Source organism: Schistocerca nitens, chromosome 4 (assembly GCF_023898315.1).
Source record: "Schistocerca nitens isolate TAMUIC-IGC-003100 chromosome 4, iqSchNite1.1, whole genome shotgun sequence".
In the NCBI taxonomy this organism is placed as follows: domain Eukaryota; kingdom Metazoa; phylum Arthropoda; class Insecta; order Orthoptera; family Acrididae; genus Schistocerca; species Schistocerca nitens.
In genome coordinates, this window is record NC_064617.1 from 351,141,006 (window position 1) to 351,158,614 (window position 17,609).

The 17,609-nt window shown below is 45.3% G+C and overlaps 1 non-coding gene across 1 annotated transcript; it reads right to left on the bottom strand.

The window, feature by feature from the left end:
* Window positions 1–9,343: 9,343 nt before the first annotated feature.
* Trnap-cgg (transfer RNA proline (anticodon CGG)) lies at window positions 9,344–9,418 on the bottom strand. Its single transcript has one exon. It is a non-coding gene; the product is annotated as a tRNA-Pro (tRNA).
* Between the last annotated feature and the right edge of the window lie 8,191 nt (window positions 9,419–17,609).

Genomic DNA, 17,609 nt, shown 5'->3' on the forward strand with positions numbered 1-17,609 from the left:
AAGTAATCGTAAGCAAGTGATAGTACTGTGAGTTGAGAGACATTAATCATTTTGTTGAGAGAACAGTCTGCTACTGTATATTAGAACTAGTATTGATAGTAAGTAGTTATACTGTGAAGCATTATCCATTGAAAGTGAATTTCTTGTTAATACGGTTAAAGTTAGACGAGTTATGGAGTCGCAACAGAAGCGGGATATACACTCCTGGAAATTGAAATAAGAACACCGTGAATTCATTGTCCCAGGAAGGGGAAACTTTATTGACACATTCCTGGGGTCAGATACATCACATGATCACACTGACAGAACCACAGGCACATAGACACAGGCAACAGAGCATGCACAATGTCGGCACTAGTACAGTGTATATCCACCTTTCGCAGCAATGCAGGCTGCTATTCTCCCATGGAGACGATCGTAGAGATGCTGGATGTAGTCCTGTGAAACGGCTTGCCATGCCATTTCCACCTGGCGCCTCAGTTGGACCAGCGTTCGTGCTGGACGTGCAGACCGCGTGAGACGACGCTTCATCCAGTCCCAAACATGCTCAATGGGGGACAGATCCGGAGATCTTGCTGGCCAGGGTAGTTGACTTACACCTTCTAGAGCACGTTGGGTGGCACGGGATACATGCGGACGTGCATTGTCCTGTTGGAACAGCAAGTTCCCTTGCCGGTCTAGGAATGGTAGAACGATGGGTTCGATGACGGTTTGGATGTACCGTGCACTATTCAGTGTCCCCTCGACGATCACCAGTGGTGTACGGCCAGTGTAGGAGATCGCTCCCCACACCATGATGCCGGGTGTTGGCCCTGTGTGCCTCGGTCGTATGCAGTCCTGATTGTGGCGCTCACCTGCACGGCGCCAAACACGCATACGACCATCATTGGCACCAAGGCAGAAGCGACTCTCATCGCTGAAGACGACACGTCTCCATTCGTCCCTCCATTCACGCCTGTCGCGACACCACTGGAGGCGGGCTGCACGATGTTGGGGCGTGAGCGGAAGACGGCCTAACGGTGTGCGGGACCGTAGCCCAGCTTCATGGAGACGGTTGCGAATGGTCCTCGCCGATACCCCAGGAGCAACAGTGTCCCTAATTTGCTGGGAAGTGGCGGTGCGGTCCCCTACGGCACTGCGTAGGATCCTACGGTCTTGGCGTGCATCCGTGCTTCGCTGCGATCCGGTCCCAGGTCGACGGGCACGTGCACCTTCCGCCGACCACTGGCGACAACATCGATGTACTGTGGAGACCTCACGCCCCACGTGTTGAGCAATTCGGCGGTACGTCCACCCGGCCTCCCGCATGCCCACTATACGCCCTCGCTCAAAGTCCGTCAACTGCACATACGGTTCACGTCCACGCTGTCGCGGCATGCTACCAGTGTTAAAGACTGCGATGGAGCTCCGTATGCCACGGCAAACTGGCTGACACTGACGGCGGCGGTGCACAAATGCTGCGCAGCTAGCGCCATTCGACGGCCAACACCGCGGTTCCTGGTGTGTCCGCTGTGCCGTGCGTGTGATCATTGCTTGTACAGCCCTCTCGCAGTGTCCGGAGCAAGTATGGTGGGTCTGACACACCGGTGTCAATGTGTTCTTTTTTCCATTTCCAGGAGTGTAGATATGCAGGAAAATGTTCAGTTATTAAGTGATATGGATCAGGATATGGAAATGGTAGATGTTACTAGTAATCATAGGAGTGATAACGTGGATAAACTATTTTCAAGTGAATCACCAAGAGCTGGTCAGCACATGGAAATAACAGAACAGGTAGCCACTACTAGAGCAAGCAGCAGTATCACACCGAATAGATTGACGACGACGCCTGTATGTTCGCCGATACCCGACTCGTTTGCGGAATTTCTTAGGAAGTTTGAAGAAAGGGACAGCTTAAGGGAAGAAGAAATGAAAGAAAGGAACAGGTTACGGGAAGATGAAAGAAAGGAACGGGTTATGGGAAGACGAAACGCAAGAAAGAGACAAAGTCTTAATAGAGTGTATAAACGAACAGTTTGAAAAAGTACAATAAGAGATAAATGAAATAAAATGAGTATACACTGAATTGCCGAACATAGTCAGCAACATGGCAAAACATATGCAAATGTTGCAAACGCCTCATACCGTTATAAAAGATGAGGTCGAACAACTTACAAACCATACGGGAAACCTTGAAGTAGTGCAAAATGAAACTATAGACCAACATTTATCCAAACAAGCTAAGAAAGTAGAAAAGGAATTCCAAGAAAACATAACTGCCAGCACAAGGCCGCCCATCAGCTCTGATCACGTCCCGGTCATGTTCGAGGTTGAGGCGGAACTTGCACCGATTCCACGTTGAGGGCTTGATTTACGCGGTATAGACCGGGAAAGGTACCGCGAATCGATGATGACCGCGCTGGCGCAACTCCCGGACCCGGCCGCGAACGGAGTAAACGCCGCTCTACAGCAGTTCATCGACTGCATGGTGGACGCCGCAACCAACGCCACGCCGCAACGCCCAGCAGCTGACCACCCCCATTTCCGAGAAAAATCGACTTGCCAGAGAATGGCAACGCACAAGGAATCCGGCCATCAAGCCGACTCTCAACCGTCTACGCCGGGAAATCAAGGCCGCAGCGGAACAACATCGGCACCAGGAGTGGGCGGCCAAGATCTCCCAGCTTAACATCGAAGATGGTTCGGATTGGCGGACTGTAAAAAGTTTCATCCGCCGGACGATGAAGATTCCTCCGCTCCAGGTCGGCGTAGACTTCATTAGCGAGCCGGACGCCAAGGATAACGCCCTCGCCGATGCGTTCGCCGCTAATTTCACACCGATGGCTGACCCAGACGACGCATCGCACATTCAACTCGTTGCGGAACGTCTTCCCCGGTACCTCGCAGCGAGTGACCCTGACGACCGCATCACTCCTATAGACGTCAACAAGGTGAAGACGCTGCTGCGTCATATCCAAGGGCGCAAAGCTGCAGGCTGTCTGTAACATTATGTGATTGCCTTATCATTTTAAATCATTAATTAATCGAGCAGTCGCTCGGCAACAGCTACAGTTAGCAAATAATGTTGCGAAAATGTAAAAGGTGAACAACCTGTGACGTAACTTGTTTATTGTCGAAGCGCCGTCAGAGATGCAGTGAGATATTGACTTTGAAAACCGCGGCGCGAAAAACGGACAGAAGAAGAACACTTTTACACTTTTTTTTTTTTTTTTTTTTTTTTTTTTTTTTTTTTTTTTTTTTAGGTACGAGATATTCTCGATGAACAGTTACTCATTCTTCTCTTGTCTCCTGTAACTTGTGTCGGACGCGCATGTCTTGCCGCCGTATTATTATTGTTAAAAATAATATTGTTTTAGTGTAAAGTAAATGTGTAATACTAAAAGTGCCTAGCAGTAGATTTATTGTGCAACGTGTATGTGAAAACGTCAAAGGAATTGTTTTCATTACGAGAAGTGCCAGTCAAAACTGCATCCATGTTAAATTCTTCATTGCAGTGTAAGTTCGTCTATTAATTGCCTTAAATTATAAATTCAGAGTTAAATGGAACTGGTGTATGGACTATTCATTTACTATAGAATCTATGTCTCACTTCTTCATGAAATTATTTAATTTTCTTTATGTTTCTGCCAAATAGAGAGTTCACAGTCACGAATTCATTCGTCGAGTTCGGACGGAAGTTGCGTGCGGCGAAATATTTTCTCCGCGCCATATTCTACTGGTAAATGCATGATAAACTACGGTCCCTTAGGAAATTCATGTTGAGCTATCCAAAATAATTATATTTTGAATAGGCATTTACTCTCCTCTGCAATGCAACTTCTGACTGATCAGACGATCCAACAAGAAACAGCCGCACACGGTCGGCGTTCGCAAATATGTTTCCACCGCTGATTATAGCTATATGTTACAGCACAAAAGTAGCATATTGTTATAATTAGCGACTACGAACGGGGACATTTATAACTGTATGTTTATGTATACACATTACGTAAACATATCGTTATAAGGCCCGGACAGAGTAACAAACTCGTTGCTCAAGCAACTCCCAGAAGAGGCAGTGGCGAAACTCACGGAGTATTTCAACACCTTACTTCGAACAGAAGTGTTTCCACAAATTTGGAAACATGCGGAAATCTCGCCCTGCCAAAACCTGGAAAGGACACAAGGATACCGAAGAACTACCGTCCTATAAGCCTGCTGCCGGTACTGTCCAAACTGTTCGAACGGCTGTATATGCAACGCCTTCTGCAACACATCAATGAAGAAGGAATACTGCCGGACGAGCAGTTTGGGTTCCGGCGGGGACATTCTGCAACTCACCAACTCCTACGTCTGACTGAGGAAGCGTTCGGAGCAGTTGACCGACACGAGTATTTCGGTGCTCCCATGCTCGATGTGTCACGCGCCTTTGACTCAGTGTGGCGCGAAGGCCTCCTGTATAAGTTGCTTACACTGGAGGTACCCGTGTCACACGTGAGTCTCCTGCAGACCTACCTGCGGGACAGGTCGTTTCACGTTCGGGCAGACAGTGGAATTTGCACGGAGCGCCGAGTACTCGCGGGTGTACCGCAAGGCTCGGTCATTGGACCGACGTTGTACTCAGTCTGCACAGCGGACATCCCACGAACAGGCGCCGTCAGCAATGCCCTGTACGCGGATGATACCGCAATATGTGGCCGCAGCAGATGTCCACGGGCACTACAACGGCGTCTAGAAGCAGCAACAGCGGCAATAGAAGATTGAGCCACGAAATGGCGCCTGGCTTACAACCCGGAGAAAAGCCAGGTGATCGTCATCGCGCTCCGGCACATTCCAGCAAATCTGGAGCAGCTGACCGTCCGCGGATGTCCTGTCCCGTGGAGTAACAGCACGAAGTATCTTGGCGTCATGCTAGACAAGCGGCTAACGTGGCGCCAACACATCGAAGAAGTGAGGAGGAAGGCGCAGGGGAGACTGCGTATGCTCTACCCAGTCACCAACCCCACATCGGCGCTACCAGCTGAATTAGGTCTCACGCTATACAAAGCCACCATCAGCCCGCTGTTGGACTACGCAGCGGTGGTGTGGGGCAATGCAGCTGAGACGAACATCCGCCGTCTACAAGTAGTCCAAAACAGGGCCCTCAGGCCGGTGCTTCATCTCCCACGGGACTTCAGCTCCGTGGAACTCCATGCCCTCGCGGGAGCACCTATCCTCAGACAGCGGTTCCAACACGCTGCGGAAGAATTTTTCAAGAAGGTCGACGAGTCGCGCAACCCCTTGGTGCGTGACCTTGGCTGTCGACCTCACTGGCGCGCCGCGCTGCGCTGGCCAGACCTCATCCGCGCGCAAGAAGAGCGCCACAAAGGAAAGTCTAATGCACTGTGGCAACAAGAGATCACACTAAGTATTTCCGAACTAGAGCGCGTGCGTTCGCAGATGCATAAATGTGACAACAGAAATACAATACGCCGAGATACTTACGAAAACGCAAACAGTGCAATTGGGTCATATCAGCCCATAGTGAACACTGATAGAATAGACATAAATGGTGCGCACATTCATTCCAAAGTATGGCAGTGCGCCATCATGCTGAAACCATAGCTGTCACCGAACAGCAAGTGGAAATTTTTCTCATATGTCAAGCAAAGTACCGCAAAGAAGCATACGATACAGGGTCCACTAAACTTGTCTGGAAGTAGATACAGCCCCCAAAGCATTCCCACGATTCCAGCTCAGAGGTTTATGCCAAAGCGTGCCTGAAAGCCACATCAGGGATGACATGTGGGTTGTGTTCCGACAAATAATGAGTGATGTGAAGGATGAAAATACAATCACTAGTGGCTCTAGATTCGTCAGTCCATATCACTTCATTCATAAAATGTTCATTTCTTCCCACTTGGTGCAAAAGCCGTTCACAAAACTGTACTCGTCAAATGCGTTCTTCTGGCAGCATGTGTTAAGTGAACATGTAATGATACGGATGCAGTGCTTCATCGTACAACACTGCAACAACAGTGTTTGAGAGATCTGGAACCGCCTTACAATAACACGGATACTTCGCCAAGGTGATTAGTGAACGGTTTCAAGAATCGCGTCTGTTTTTGGAGTACGTCTAGTTCTTGGATGATCTTTGTTCATTACTTGTGAACAAAGATTACCGGTTTCCCTAAGGCGTTGCTCCAGGCTACAAAAAACATTCTTATCAGGATGGCGCCTTTGAGGGTACTATGCAGCATACATATGAGCAGCACAGCAGCTTGGTCATCAGATGTACCCAGCACGTGAAACAATCAATGTATTCATTGTTTGTGTACTCCATCGGGAAGCTGCCCTACATGACCTTGACAGGAACAATTAAGGCTGTGCACTGCGCAGTTAGGTCCATACATGCATTTCAATGCATCCCACTGTCAGGTGACAGGCTAATGTCATGTAACAAAATGATGTCTTGCTTATAAACAACGAGAAGTAGGGAACGGATGCCTAAAATATAAAAAGGGAACCTGACGAGGATTCGAACTATAGCTGTATGGTGGATACGGGTTTGCTGTCCCAGGAGCCTACTCAGTGCATTATGATGGCTGGTACATAGGGCCGGCGCAAGGCACGTGCGAAACGTGCGGCCGCACGGGGCGGCATTTTCCGAGGGGCGGCAAATCTGCCGCCTCCCCCCCCCCCCCCTTTGTTTATTTTTTTAGGACAAACTCAACATTCATGCCCAAGAGGGGATTCGAAACCAAACCTCGGAGGGAGCGGCTTCGGGAACTGTGGCGTGGTGCCTCGACTACCTCCCCGCCGCCCCTGTTGAACAAGGGGAGGGAGGAAGACTAACTTCTTCCTCGCCACTGTGCAGCACCGTCGTGTTTACGCCGGAGGAACAGAGAGGGGGAAGCAGTCTGGCGTACACGCATTCTTAAGAGTCGAGCGCTGCCAGCCTGTTACGCGCCGTGCGTTTACTCACAACTAATTTTGCAGAAGACGAAATCTAATTTGGAAATTAGAATGCAATGTTCGATACTGCGGTTACATGTTAAGCCTGAAACAGTTTTACTGAACCCTTCAATGGCAGTTTCCGAGTGTTTTATTCTTCCCGCATTATGGAAAGAAAATGGTTGAACATTACTACAGCAAACATGACTAACACCTACAATGGCTAGAAGTATTCCGAATGGGTAAATACGCTGCGAGTTGCTACAAGGTATAAAGACATTGCTAATAAGCCTGGCATAAGTTGGGTTTCGACGTATTTTTGAAAATTTTTGCTATCCGTTTCTGAGTGATAGTCGGACGTTTTGGTTTTTGTGCCATGAAACACCTGTCTCCGCCTGGATGAAGAACAGTTAAACTCTGACCGGCACTTTTGTTTGACAATACTACTCGAACACTCACTTTGCCAACATTTATTGACTGTATAATGCGCGTGAATCCATCTTAGAAAATACTGGTCGCTCTGATTCTGATGAAAATCTGAGAAAGTATGGTCTTGTAGCAACAATGCCCTCTCTCGTCCGCCAAAACAAAACGTTAATTTTGACACCTTCTAAAACGAAAATCAATAGACAGAACATTTCTTCTAAGGGTTTCCTTGCTGTCTTTGAAGCTCATTTCTTTTTGACAAAAGTTGTGCAGTTTTCGCAAAGTTCGTATTTCTTTCTATTTTTCGTAATGCCACAGAAATTGCTGCCTGATAGTACATTTATCCATATCATCTGTCACATACTTATTGTGAGCTTCTTGCTTCTTCTTCTTGGGCGCTAGTTTAACCGAAGCCTCGTTGTACCTCGTCACGTGACCTAGTTCCTGGCACTGCCGCGTCACCACTTCGCCTTTCCAGGCAGTAGGTATTGTTGCGTTCTCTACAACGAAAACTACAGCATTCGTTTCGCTAGTTGGCCGAGAGAGTCTACTATTATTCTACTATTATCTTTTAGACATAGTTCAAAATGGTTCAAATGGCTCTAAGCACTAAGGGACTTAACATCTGAGGTCATCAGTCCCCTAGAACTTAGAACTAATTAAACCTAACTAACCTAAGGACATCACACACATCCATGCCCGAGACAGGATTCGAACCTGCGACCGTAGCGGTCGCGTGGTTCCAGACTGTAGCGCCTAGAACCACTCGGCCACCCCGGCCGGCTTAGATACAGTAACCACATCTTTGGATGAGAAATTCAATCAACTGAAATCTCATTGTGATTATTTTGATTTTCTCTACATCGGCGAGCTGAAGAATACACCTCCTGACAGCCTGGACACAAAGTGTAGAAACCACGCAGCGATTTTGCAAGATCATGAATCAAGCGACATTGATGCACTGGAGTTGAGGGAAGAACTAAAAGTGCTTTCAACATTGTTGAAACCTGGTATAGGTTCAAAAGAGACTGAAGTTTATAGGAAGACATAATTTTTGCCATAATGTTAACATTGCTCTGAGAATTCTCCTGCCCGCATCTCGTGGTCGTGCGGTAGCGTTCTCGCTTCCCACGCCCGGGTTCCCGGGTTCGATTCCCGGCGGGGTCAGGGATTTTCTCTGCCTCGTGATGGCTGGGTGTTGTGTGCTGTCCTTAGGTTAGTTAGGTTTAAGTAGTTCTAAGTTCTAGGGGACTTATGACCACAGCAGTTGAGTCCCATAGTGCTCAGAGCCATTTGAACCATTTGAACCATTTAGAATTCTCCTAACACTCCTAGTAACAGTTGCGAGTGGAGAGAAGAGTTTCTCAAAACTGAAGCTGATAAAGACATACCTCAGATCAACGATGAGCCAAACTCGTTTGAATGATCTTGCAACAATATCAATTGAGCACGAGTTTGCAGAGGACTTAAATTACACAGATCGTGTGAAAGAGTTTGCTCAAGCAAAAGCCACCTGAAGGTCCGATTTGTCTAGTATTTTTTTAAATTTTTATGTTATGATCAGTGTCTTGGTTACTTACTGTGTTGTTTCTTATTTTGTTCAACATTAAATAGTTATTGTAAATATTATTGATCAAACTAAATTATCGTTAAATTGTAAATATATTTTGTTTTTCATTGAATACATTATCTGTTCACAACCATTGAAAAATGTTTATTAACGTTAACTGTAAGTTCATGCCACGCGGGATTAGCCGAGCGGTCTCAGGCGCTGCGGTCTTGGACTGTGCGGCTGGTCCCGGCGGAGGTTCGAGTCCTCACTCGAGAATGGGTGTGTGCGCTTGTCCTTAGAATAATTTAGGTTAAGTAATGTGTAAGCTTAGGGACTGATGACCTTAGCAGTTAAGTCCCATAAGATACATTTGAACATTTTTGTAAATTCACAGGGCTTATTAAAATTAGCTAGATTTCTTCAATCAGAAACTTCCTGGCAGATTAAAACTGTGTGCCCGACCGAGACTCGAACTCGGGACCTTTGCCTTCCGCGGGCAAGTGCTCTACCAACTGAGCTACCGAAGCACGACTCACGCCCGGTACTCACAGCTTTACTTCTGGCAGGAAGTTTCATATCAGCGCACACTCCGCTGCAGAGTGAAATTCTCATTCTGCTTCTTCAATCAGGTTTGACTCCATTTTTGAGCTGGTGCCCAGCGACTGTTTTGTACAAATGTGTAGGGAATGGCACCAATCAGTCGCAATTTTTGTTTTTATTTTCCAGATCTACATATATTTCGGGCACAGTGTGGCTATTCTCAATGCTTTGAGTTATGTTTACATCCATACCGTCATGCTGAAGTAACTGTCAACATGACGGTTTAGATAAAGCCACATATTAAAAGCTTTGAGACTGGCCACTCAGTGGCCGAAACCTAGGTAGATCTGAAAAGGGAAAACAAAAATTGCGATTGGTTGCTGGCATTTCCTACAGATTTGTTTCAATAAAATTCCACAAACGTTTTGTAAAAAAAATAAAAAAAGGGGATGGGGCGGCAATTTAGCAGCTCGCACAGCTTGCGCCGGCCCTGCTGGTACAGTAGTAGGGGGTGATACACGTTCCTCTATACATTCGGGTGCGCTGCGCGATGTGTGAGTGTTACCAACTCCTCGTTTTCATACATGTGTTTTCACAGTGCAATCGATCCGATTTTGCTAGATAAACATTTGCCTTGAATCTAGATGAGGAATCGCATACCCATCTCCAAGTGCGGCAGTTTTTTCTTCACTCTATACATGATATGTAGATAAATATGTGATGTATAAAGGAGAAACGCAATTTTCCAAAACCTCGAAAACTTCTTAACCGATTTACTTTAAATTTTTACGTAATATTCTAATGAACCTTCAGATGGACATAAGCTATACGTTTTTAATATATATAAACATAAATGTATACGCAATATGTAAAGATGACAGATTGTATCCAAAAATAGTAAGAAATAATCTATAGTTTTACTTCAGATTTTTGCATGTTATTATAATAAACTTAAAATGGACGTAGAAAGTGGAAGGAGGAGATGGGCAGAGAGAGGGAGCTGGAGAGGGGGGTGAAGTTGGGTATAGTAAGGGGATGGAGATAAAACAGAGAGAGGGGTAAGGAGGCGATGAACAGAGAGAAGGGGAAGGAGGAGAGATTCACATAGAGAGGGTAGGAGGAGATGGACAGAGACAGGGGGAGAAGCAGATTACGACACACTTCCATTTCCCACACATGTTAGAAACGTGTGTTTTCGCTTTTCTTTCTCTTTCATTTCACCAGACTGGCCCATAGCAATAAAGAATAAAAACCATCTATGAGTGCAGGATGTATTATACGAGGTGAAGTCATTCATCAGTATCATACGACAGGGTAGATCTTAGCAAAGATCCACGAGGAAAACATACTTTAATTTGATTTATACTGGATATTCCTTTGCCGATGAAGACAACACAACACAACTCCGTCAGGTGCAGGAAAACTGCTCTTGCAGTACTAGCCCAAACGTCAGACAGAGAGAAGCGAGCGTCAGCCTGAAGCGTGGGCACCATTTAACAAGAGTGTGTATTCAGGACGAAAGAAAGCTTATCCAGGAAGCTGAAGAAGGGGAAGAAGTCACCTGGCGCCTCTGAAATTGAGTAATACTGCAGCTTGAGCTAGGTTCCAGTTAAACTGAACAGAAGAAGTCATCGTCACACAATGGCGACACCCACCTACTACAGCCTGTTCTCTCTTCTGGGACGGGGATGCTGCTGTTGGAGCAGTACTGACCAGCAGACTCTCACAAGTATGCCCCAAATCCGACTCTCACTCTCAGATTTTCTAGGATGCTCACTGACACTGACTCTGACACTGAACCTAGGTGTGCTCATGATAGTGACGACTGTCGACTCCATCAGATGCAGAGTTCGACGTGGACGCCACTGCAGTGCCGTATGATGTATCTAGTCAGCTACCAAGGATTTCATCTCTGGTAACAACAAGCAACTGCCTGTGCTGGGTACCATATCGAGATGAAATGGCTCCTTTGCACCTCTGTGTCTCCTGCTGAGAAATTACCCCCGTTGGTGGCCAACTCTCTAATGGGACGACCGTTAAAAACCTGGGATAGGGATGGTTCTGTCTCTCTTTTGTTGTACACTGGTTCCTGAGGGCCTCCGTTGTTCCTGATCACCGACCAGTGGGCTAGTCTGCCTTCGACTTCGGCTGTGCTGGAAATTATGGTTTGAACACCGCGTATCTCAGTGCGGTACATTGCGACCACGGGTTAGTCAGGCTCCCAGAAGTTGCGTCTGACACTTTCCAGGGACGGCTTCACTGACCTCTCTTCTCGGCGCTGCTAGCGCGTGCTGAACCTGGTTCCTAAGCCGGCAGTTGCTGATCACAGTACACGTACAGCCCCCGACCTCATCGAGGGACAAGAGCCTCCCACCTGCTATAATCCCATTTCTGTAATAAAATTAATAAAGGACTATTGTAAACAGGGATGTTTCATTAACGGCTCACAAAGTGGTTCAAGCCACCACCACCTCTGCAACCCACATACCGACGAGGGAGTGGCATCTTCTCCTGACAAACGAATGGCCGATCCGTCCGCCGCCCTGTGGTCAAGTCCCGATACGTAAAACAGATAAAATATTTTTAGTGTGTTTGTTAATACCACAAAAGTCTCTCTTTTTTCAGAAATGCCGTATGATTTACACAGTTAAAGGCCTTACTTGGTTAAGAACAAAATCGTTGTCTTTGAACACTGGAAGGCGGTATTTGACTACAGAAGCTACGGCATCAATAGTTGATAGGTTTCTGCTAAAATCACATTGTGGTCGTTATTCTTAGATTTTCAAAGCAAATGAATAACTGTTAGTAAATGACAGATGGAAATACTTTTGACGGCGCTGGGACTATGTATGGTGGCGTGATACTTGAAGGAATGTCTTTATATCCCTTTTTAGGTATTGGAATTAGTGTAGATAGTTTAAGCTCATCAGGGAAGTATACTCTCGTCTATAGGCTAAGTTCAAGGACAGAAAATACAATCTGCTAATTTCTTTAGTAAGTTAAAAAGATATGTGATACATATCTATTATATCTGATAATTGTAACTGATATAGTATTCTCAGGATAAAACCTCAGTAAACATACTTTTATTTAGTTAGTTTCCAGTCACAGTTGCAAGCATATTCCTTGACAGTGACTAGTTTCGAACGAGTCTATTCATTTTCGTATCTTTGCCTGCGTTTTTATCATGTGATTATAAAATTATTCCAGTGTAATACATAAAAGTTTAGTTTTTTTCTTGTAGTACACGTTCGAAATGTGTGTCCTTGGGGAAACTGGCTTCCATACGCTAGGTCAAGTTACGTCTGACCACCAAAAGGCAGGATCACCATATTGTGCACCAAGCACATCGTAGCCCCTTCAAATCTGCACCCTAGAAAAAGTAATGGACTCCCTGCAACTTTCTGTCTCATCTCATACCACTTGTCGGAGGCTAGCAGCCATCAGAGTAGAGTACAAAAGGTTGCGTTTGAAATGGTGCCATGACCCCAGTAGCAATAGCGTCGCCCTGTGTTCAGCGATGAATCACAGTTCTACACGACCCCGAATGACCATCGTCGGCAGGTATAACGACCACTGACGAGAGGTCCAGTTCTTCCATTGATCTGGAGAGGCACAGCGTTGTTTCTCTTGGCGTCGCGGTGTGGGAGCCATCGGATATGAATTCAGGTCACGGCTGGTCACGATTGAGGGAAGTCTGACGGGACGACGCTACGCCACGAACGTCCTGCGTCTTCAGTATTACCTCTCAGCCGACACTGACGTGGTGCCGTTATGCAAAAGCACAGTGCTCGTTCACACACGACACGTTCCTCTGTAAACTGTCTGCCTGATGTTGTGTTACTCCCGTGGCCAGGAAGACGCCCAGATCTGTCCCTGACAGAACATGTGTGAGTCCTGCTCGGACATCAACTTTGTCCCAGCGCCAGCATCCAGGGTATCAAGGACCAGTTATAACAGTGACGGACCAGTTTACCTCGGGAGAGGATTGAACAGTTTTATGACACCCTTCACACTCGAATGACATGCATCCAGGCCAGAGGGGGCGCTATGTCTTATTGATGAATAGGCCAACCCGTGAAGTTTATTCCGTTTCCTCCTCCCTTTTTGGTCACTGCACCGGTTTTGTCAGGCAGTTTATTTATATATTTTGTGACGAGTTTGTCATCGTCTCCTAAATCAAAGTACGTTCTGATTTATACCGTAGCCGTGACGACTTCTTCATTTAGGATCTGTAGAGGAACCATTAGTATCTCTCTTTTCTTCTAGGCATGCACTATGTGTTGTTTTCTGATCTTTAGTATCGGGGATCTCCTCAGTATGTTTCAATGGAAAAAAGATGTGTCAAGTATAATCTAATCCAAATACCTATATCTGTATTTCATAGCGTACTGCCCAACAATGGGAAACATTTTGTTCCGTTCCACACAATCAAATGCCTTCTCCAAATCTATGAATGCACCTTATGTTTCTTTTTTGCTAAATCCATTCTTTAATTTTATTTTATTTGTAATATAGTAAAAATACGTACACATAAAGAAATATAACTAATGATGGAAAAAATTTTGAAATTTAACATCAACAATGAGTTCATTAGGGACGCAATACCAGCTAGATTTGATGATGATGTGAGATGGGCCTGGTCTGAAATGATTTGTGAAAATGGTGGAAAAACTAAACAAGGGTATCCGGGCAGCATTCCTCCAGAACAGAATCCTTCGTTTTGTTAAGCATAATAATGCGTCACCCACTCGGTAATAACAATTGCTTCACGTTATATCTAATTTTCATCTGTCACGTTGTGTCTGGTTAAAGTTAAGATATTTTCCTTCATTTACCAAGGTTAAAAATTACAAAAATCTTGTATAAATTACCATTTAAATATCGATTCGGATGTGACACGTAATGTCACATGCTACACATATCAAAAAAAGTTTTGCATCACCTCGGTTCCGGAACCTGTACAGAAAATTGGAATAGAGATTAACATATTCATCATTTCCGCCCTTTTTATTGCTCAAGAAAACTACACATTGCATGTTGTACCACCATACAGCCAGAGGTGGTGGTCCAGATTGCTGTACACAGCGGTACTTCTAATACCCAGTAGCACGTCCTCTTGCACTGATGGGTGCCTCTATTCGTCGTGGCATACTATCCACAAGTTCATCAAGGCACCGTTGGTCCAGATTGTCCCAATCCTCAACGACGATTCGGCGTAGATCCCTGAGAGTGGTTGGTGGGTCACATCGTACATAAACAGCCTTTTTCAATCTATCCCAGGCATGTTCGATAGGGTTCATGTCTGAAGAATATGATGGCCACTCTAGTCGAGAGATGTCGTTATCCTGAAGGAAGTCATTCACAAGATGTGCACGATAGGGGCGCAAATTGTCGTCCATGAAGGCGAATGCCTCGCCAATATGCTGCCGATAGGATGCAATATTGGTGGGAGGATGGCATTCGCATATCGTATAGCCGTTACGACGCCTTCCACGACCACCAGCGGCGTACGTCGGCCCCCCATAATGCCACCCAAAAACAGCAGCGAACCTCCGCCGTACTGCACTCGCTGGACAGTGTGTCTAAGGCGTTCAGCCTGACGGGGTTGCCTCCAAATACGTCACTTATCGGTGAAGAAAACGTGATGCCAATCCTGAGCTGTCCATTCGGCATGTTGTTGGGCCCATCTGTACCGCGCTGCATGCTGTCGTGGTTGCAAAGATGGACCTCGCCATGGACGTCGGGAATGAAGTTCCGCATCATGCAGCGTATTGCGCACGTTTTGAGTTGTAACACGATGTCCTGTGGCTGCACGAAAAGCATTATTCAACATGGTGGCGTTGCTGTCAGGGTTTCTCCGAGCCATAATCCGTAGGTAGTGGTCATCGAATGCAATAGCAGCCCTTGGGCGGCCTGAGCGAGGCATGTCGCCGACAGTTCCTGTCTCTCTGTATCTCCTCCATGTTCGAACAACATCGTTTTGGTTCACTCTTAGACGCCTGGGCGCTTCCCTTGTTGAGACCCCTTCCTGGCACAAAGTAACAACGTGGACGCGATAGAACCACGGTATTGATCGTCTAGGCATGGTTGAACTACAGACAACACGAGCCGTGTATCTCCTTCCTGGTGGCATGACTGGAACTGATCGGCTGTCGGACCCCCACCGTCTAATGGTTGTTTACATCTTTGGGTGGATTTAGTGACATTTCTGAACAGTCAAAGGGACTGTGTCTGTGAAACAATATCCACAGTCAACGTCTTTCTTCAACAGTTCTGGGAACAGGGGTGATGCAAAACTTTTTTGATGTGTGTATTTTCTTTCTTTCTGAGTATTATGGGTCTTTGAAAGGAACACAGTTGATTATGTTTTGTTGCTGATATGTACTTTCTAAGTTCACAGTGCCATCCTCATTCAATGGAAGAACGTTGTGTCTGTCAAACGTCAATAACTCTGTTTATCATATTCTGGGTGTAGTAGTCGCGTGATGAATTTTTGAGGCGGTGATGGTGAAGGAGCCAGGGAAACTACAGAAAAAACGTATCCTTGCTGATTATTATAACTGACTATCGGCCGTTAACTCGATCTGGGTGTGCTTTATCTCTCTGTCTCGCAAACCAGAATTCTGCACGTTGCGTTGTAAGCGCGTCTTTATAATTCAGTAAAATAAATATACAAATACTACTGTTGTGTAATTGCACTGTTCTAAGTCTGATAAGCACAACAAAACATTTTTTACAGTACGCTCATGGTATCTCTGTCATTTAACTAGGCCACAAGTTCCTTTAAGCAAAGGCTCTAGCAATCGAACTGGATATCGACAGCAGAGATTCTGCATGTCTAATATTCAGACCATCCACTGTAATACGAAGTATTCTGTAAATATTGTTTTTCGCTTTCAAAGTGGCGATTTGTCTTTTTACTCCAGTTGCCATTAACGCTATTCACTGTTTGAGCGATGGTGTCATGTTGTCTGAACAAACTCTCCTCACGTCAGTTGTTCAATTACCCAAGCATTTCTCAGTCCGAATCTTTTCAACAGTTACGCACACATAAAACGCATTCGATAATAGGGCGCCTGGATTCTCCACATGGAGCATTTTCGCAGATAAATTACTCTTGAGGTACCGACAACTACAAGTTTGAGTTAGTAGCATGTCTCTTGACCTTATGGTGAACCAGTTTTTTTTTGTAGGCCCACGTTGTTTATATGAACATTCACGGAAAGCTACTTCACCGATTTCACGGATATTCATTTCTATATGGGCGCAAAGCACAAAGCATAATTTTGTTGCTGTGCACAGCTCAGTTATTATCTAGGGTTGCCAACGTTATTTAGTGTCTACATCATGTATGAAGCAGTAATACTTCATAGAAGTAGGTGTGTTTGCAGTTTTATCTGAAACTCAGGTCATAGAATGTGCTCAACGAAAATGATGATAACGAGGGCCATAAAGCGTTGAAACAAGACATAATTGTGTGTGTGATGCATTTAGTATCTGTTCTTTATGTTCTGATACTAGTTTCGTATTAATTACAAACTACACAACAGTTAAAAGACACTGTTGTCACTAGCCTATATACGGAAATTTTGAGAATTAACATTAATAATAAATATAATTCTAAATATTAATTAATATTTTATAACAGAACATGGGGTTATTTTTTCATAGTAAATATGTAATGTTGAGATTTGGTTAAAACGATTCAGACTATGAAGCTGTGGGTTTGTCTAAAAGTCTGATTTTCACAAATGCCTGTTTTTCTCGAAACTTAGCTTTTAACTGACAGGGAATATCAGCCTGCACAGTCGTGCATACTGCAACATTTCATAAGAAAATAAAGGGACTACATAGTTGCTGATGTAATTTGCAGAGCAAAGAAACGAACAGTTTCTTAATTGATTGTTGACGTAGAAAAACTTGTAAGTCACAAGGAAATGGAAATTACACTTTTTGGTGGTAAACCGTCAGGAGGCATGCCAGTGCCTTGGTGAAATAAATAAGTCGCTAAATGGAATAGTTCGTGGAGTACTTCAAATGCAGTATTAGGAAAAAATGTGAAGGCCTCGACACGGAGAAAGCAGTAAATGCGATTCACAGGAGAAGCGCGGTCAAGAGTAGTCTTCACAATTATGGCTTCACATTCGCAACAGCGTTTCATGCTGTCGAAGTTGTT